This window comes from Schistocerca gregaria, chromosome 2, assembly GCF_023897955.1.
Source record: "Schistocerca gregaria isolate iqSchGreg1 chromosome 2, iqSchGreg1.2, whole genome shotgun sequence".
Lineage (NCBI taxonomy): Eukaryota > Metazoa > Arthropoda > Insecta > Orthoptera > Acrididae > Schistocerca > Schistocerca gregaria.
The window spans coordinates 567,786,102-567,792,101 of record NC_064921.1 but is presented as its reverse complement, the minus strand read 5'-3'; positions in this window follow the sequence as shown (position 1 = coordinate 567,792,101).

Genomic DNA, 6,000 nt, shown 5'->3' with positions numbered 1-6,000 from the left:
TTAACTTGTCCATTTAAGATGCTCAGTAAGATGTTTCTTCTGCTTTAAATTCTGTGACATTCTGCCCCATCTAATTTCTTCTTTAGTTTGCTGAATTTATCGTTAATGTATGCGTGATTTCATTCATCGAAGTTACGAGAAAGTACATTTGCAGAGAGCCGCTTAGTAACTCGAGGTTAAAGATTATTTACAACTAAATACAAAATTAACTTCACTGGAACTCTGTTCGTGAATTCTTTCTAGTCTCTACATTTTTCTCTTTTTCCTCTAGTGGGAATTATTCCATACCATTTTTTCCCTGTTTCGGCGAGTATAATTTTAAGCAGTTGAATTCAGTAACACTAGTACCATAAAAGTTAAAGGTTCCTAATTTCAGAAATCAGAGTCCCTAAGGAACATGTGGGGTAAAATTGGCTATTTCTTCTTAGAATCGGCACATTAAACTGATATAACTAATTCACAAAAAATTGGTAACCAGGTGACGCCGACATGTTGAAATAATTTGCGACTCCGTGTGTACGTTATCGTTGGGAGAAGAACAGTGGACGAAAAAGGTGATACTTCGGGTTGTATTTTTCATTTTCACTGAGATTATGAGTAGGACAATTAATTCAGTGCGGATGTAGTTAAGCGGCAGCAGATGCACTGTGTTGTTTAAAGTTAGCTGTGCTTGGTCAATAACAACGTTAGATTAATATTTACCAGTATTGCACAACGACTGGAAAGCCTGCTCGTCAGTGACGAGGCTTTGAACTCCAAGTACAGATCGCAGATCGTGTGTCTCACCTCTTTTTACTCATTCTCTTCTCGTAGAAGGTTTTTATGTTTTAGAAACTGAATGAAGGTGGTACAATCATTTACTTCATTTCCAGACAGGTGTGCAAACTAATTTCATCAGCGCAAAGTAATCGTTACCGAAATAATTATTAGAAGGTGCTAAATTTGAATAGACATATACATTACGTGCAAACCGTATGGAGCAGGAGGGTCAGCATACTAGATGTGTAGGAACATCCAGATGCTGCGAGGATTCAAGTCGGGACGAAAGAAACCGTTATTCACAGAAATATTGGTTTGCACTAAGAAAAGAAAAACATTTAGCCATAAAGAACAAGACTACGTTTTATGCGACATGGTGGTGATTGCTTCTGCGGGAGTGATTTGACTGCTACATTCATTTTGAGAGACAAAATAAAGCAACACAGCGCTTTCGGAAAAATAAATGAGCCTCATGGCACTTCATGATGCCTGAGATAACTACATACATCAGTATTAGCAGGGAATGACGGAGGTGTCCATAGTTAATGGTATTTTACAGGTGCAAATTAAGAAGAACGTAAATATACAGAGCTTACAGGATAAAGACGGCACTTGTTAGAAGTAGTGGAAAGGATCTGCAGCGGCCTAGTAAAGTAAATGTGACACTCCCCTCAAGTACTCATAATTGATAAAAAATGTTTTTGAGTCAGTTTATCGGTAGCGATAAGACTGAGAGACATGAGATAATTTAAAGCCATCCGATTAACATCTCGAATTTATCTCTCAAATGTCTTTCAATTCAATTTTTCAACAAAATTATTCATATCTCAACTTCAATGAAACTAATATATATATACAGAAATCATAAGCAGAGAACACCTGTTTCGTAGGGATTTGTCCTCCTAGCCTGTCGGCAAGTTTCTAGGCGACATACTGTTTCTCTTTTCTCCCCTGAAGATAATTTTGTTTCTCTGTGAACATATATTTCATGTGTAAAAGATGGATTAAAATCAGAACCTCACCCCAGTGTTTCTTTAGCACAGAAGGAAGCTTGTGTGTAGGGCAGACGAGCTGTACTTAGAACTATTCTGTTTCTGTTCGAGGATGGTTCCGAAGTGTTCACAAATGAGGAAACAATCATTAATGACACATTGATACCCAGGTATTTCATTTGAACGAGTAAGATATGTATTTAGCTCATGAACTGCCATAGAAGCCTTTGACATACTGCAAAAATCAAGTTCTAACACACTGGAACACCGTGAACGAAAGTAAGACAGTACCACTCATATGTTGAAAATGAAACATACTGATACTGCATCGAGACCGAGCCAGAAGCGTTACTAGTTTCTCTGCAAGTTGACTAGATCACTAACTCCTTTGCTTAGTGGAAGACTTATTGTCATTTCTAAGTTATTGTCCTACAAGCACAGTTTCCTTAAAGCAATTGTTAATTAGGTTCATTGGGATCCCCTTAACAACACGCAGAATAATTCGTACACTGCAGTCGCGCTGTACGCTATATGATCAAAAGTATCCGGACACACCCGAAAACATACGTTTTTCGTACTAGGTACAGTTTGCTGCCACCTACTGCCAGTTACTCCATATCAGCGACCTCAGTAGTCATTAGACATCGTGAGAGAGCAGAATGGCGCGCTCCGCGGAAGTCACTGACTTCGAACCTGGTAAGGTGATTGGGTGTCACTTGGGTCATACGTCTGTACGCGAGATTTCCACACTCCTTAACATCCCTAGGTCCACTGTTTGCCCTGCGATAGTGAAGTGGAATCGTGATGGGACACTTACAGCACAAAAGCATACAGGCCGACCTCGTGTGTTGACTGACAGAGACCGCCGACCGTTGAAGAGGGTAATAACGTGTAAAAGGCAGATATCTATCCAGACCATTCAAAGTACATCAGGATCCGTAGTACGACAGTTAGGATGGAGTTGAGAAAACTTGAATTTCATGGTCGAGCGGCTTCTCATAAGCCACACAACACGCCGGTAAATGCCAAACGACGCTTCGCTTGGTGTAAGGACCGTGAACATTGAGCGATTGAACAGTGGAAAAACGTTGTGTGGAGTGACTAATCACGGTACATAATGTGGCGATCTGATGATAGGGTGTGGGTATGGCGAATTCCCGGTCAACGTCATATGCCAGCGTGTGTAGTGCCAGCAATAAAATTCATAGGCGGGGTGTTTTGGTGTAGTCGTGTTTTTCATGCAGGGGACTTGTACCCCTTGTTGTTTGGCGTGGGATTATCATAGCACAGGCCTAAATTGATGTTTTAACCACATTCTTGCTTCGAACTGTTGAAGATTAATTCGGGGATGGCGGTTGTATCTTCCAACACGATCGAGGACCTCTTCATAATGCATGCCCTGTGGCGGAGTGGTTACACGACAATAACATCCCTATAATGGACTGGCCTGCACAGAGTCCTGATCTGAATCCTATAGAACGCCTTTGGGATGTTGTAGAATGCCGAATTAGTGCCTAACCTCAGCGACCGACATGGATACCTCTCCTCAGTGCAACACTCCGTGAACAATGGGCTGCCACTCCCCAAGAAGCCTTCCAGCACCTGACTGAACGTATGCCTGTGAGAGTGGAAGCTGTCATGAAGGATAAGGGTGGGCCAACACCATACTGAATTCCATCTAGGTGTCCGGATACTCTCGATCACATAGTTTATGTAGCGTTACGGGATACCGACTCATAATTAGGAGAAATACATGTTCACTGAAGCGTCTACTGAAATCTGGTGCATTTTTAGAATTTCAAATTAAACTGTAGTAAGATTAAACTGGAACCAACAATATAAAAGGACAGTCAAATGAAAACGAGACGATATGGAAAAAAGTAAGTAAACTTTAATATTTCAAAATAGCCACTATAACTGTTAACGAATTCAGTCCAAGGTAAGAAAAGACGGTCAATGTCTTTATAGAAGAAATCTTTGCATCTGCCTCCGAAATTATTTTTGTACCGACGTGTGCTACTCATCGACCGAAGCAAAACGATGGCCACGAATATCTCATATTCGGGGATTAAAAAATAATGAAATCGCATTCGGAGACAACTTGGCTGTACAGAGGGTGTGTAAGGGCTTCGCAGTGGAACTTCCGCAGTGCCTTCGAAACAACAGTTGCCAAGGTTGTTTGGAGTGCATTGCAGAAGTTCCAATGCGAAGCCCTTACACATCCTCTGTACAGCCAAGTAGTGCGATTTCAATATTTTTGGGGCCATGAAGAAAGACATCCGTGGACGGACCAATTGCTTCAGACAAAAGAGGTCCTCTAGTCCTGGGCACAGTGATAGTTCCAGAGGCAACTGCACACGTTTTTTCCAAACACCACTGACCATTTTTCTCTCAGTGGGGCAAAGACATTACTCTTGAAATAATGAGCACTTTATGCACTTTTTTTATGTGCCTAGTATTCATTTGACTGCCCCGTATAGAACCTAGGTCGCTTATTAGTCCTGTGCGTAAAGTGGAGAGCAAGAAGGGCGTTTGATGGGAGAAGCGGCCTTCACGGTATGAACGGCTAAGCTGCCGTACCTGATGATTATGTGTCTATTTTCCAGCTAATAGTGGAAGGCAGCGTTCTGTGATTCCGTTCGTAAGCATTTCTTGCGTTAGTTAAACTACACTCTTAAGACAAAAAGAGATGCATCATGAAAGAGCTATGGCAATGGGTTTTAAAACTGATATTCATACAGGTATAGACGGATAATTGAGAACTGTAAACCTCGGTGGCCGAAGGATGAGTGCATGATTTTGCAGCGCAATTTCACCGCGTAGCTGGCAAGAATAGTAAACAGGGGACACGCCGATATCAGGGCAGAAAGGTTTTGAAAATTTCATTTCGTGCACTCAGTTGGTCACTACCTATGCTACGCAGACAGGCTCGTGATCAACATATGCAGATTGTAGCATTTGACAGAGGTCGTGGGCTCTGAGAAGACGGTTTGGAATAACCGGCGAATTGTTCGATATTTTAGAAGGAGCGATGGGACTATTCGACTATGTTGTCAGGAATGGGTGAACCACTGTGAAACACAGGGTCAGTATTCGACTATGTTGTCAGAAATGGGTGAACCACGGTGAAACACAGGTCAAGAAGGAAGTGGTCGAGATGGAATAGCGTGAGGACCGAGCAATCGTCACGTAGCAACTCAAACCCCCGAATCCGTCATTGACATCAGTCCTACGTCAACTGGTGCTTGAGCGACCACGAGAACCATTAATTGGACGCTCACAGAAAGTGGGCTGGGGTCTTGGCACACATTAAGCAGGCTGCGTTGACCCCTGTACAACAACCGTCTGCAGTGCTGTCCGGCACATTCGGCTCGGAAAGTCATTGCTTTTGAAATATTAACGTTCGGTTCAATTTATTTTTTCTTAATTCGGATGTAATAATTGCTTTATTAACCGTGTGTGGTAACTGGACCCATAAATTTCGGGAGAAAGCCGCGTATCGTGGATGCTCAGCTACGTGATGGCTAGTCACTCTCTTTTGTGTGTCAGAGTTTGCAATTTACCACACAATTTATTGTAAATGATTGTAAAAGGATATTAACAAGAAATGATAGTAGAGGATACGTAATAATTTTAATGTTAACTGAATTTTAGGTGACAATCAGACAGGATATTTGTTCAATGTGGAGCACTTAAATTCGCAGGAACGACTAATATTAATGTGCCTCTATTCACACATATGTAATTACCCTAAATAGCACAGTAAATTTGATCAAAATTAACATAAACTTTCAATGAGTAACCTAATAAGCATTGAAGATCCTTATCTACTATGCTGGTAAGATATTTAGCGTTAATATTATAAAAATATTTCGGACAAGGTATGAAAAAGTTTAAGTCACTTAGCTACATGTAATTAGAAATTATGTAATGTGTCTCAGTTACTACCTATATCTGACCTTAACTAACAGAAACTCAGATTTGGTCACATGCCACTGGTTTAGATTTGCGAAGTATGCAAGCCCCCACAGTTTTCTGAAGAAAAGAGATAGAGGTTTCGCTTTACCTTGTCGAGTCTGCTTCTCAATAGTAACAGTTACAAACAGCGTCCATTACAAAGTTTTGCTGGTTTACAATTTATATATCAAACCTCAGTGTGAGTCGGTGAACGATTTTGTATTGAAATTAATACCAGTTTTTATCACTGTAGAAGTCTGAGGTTTATGACATTGACACTATAAGTATGTTG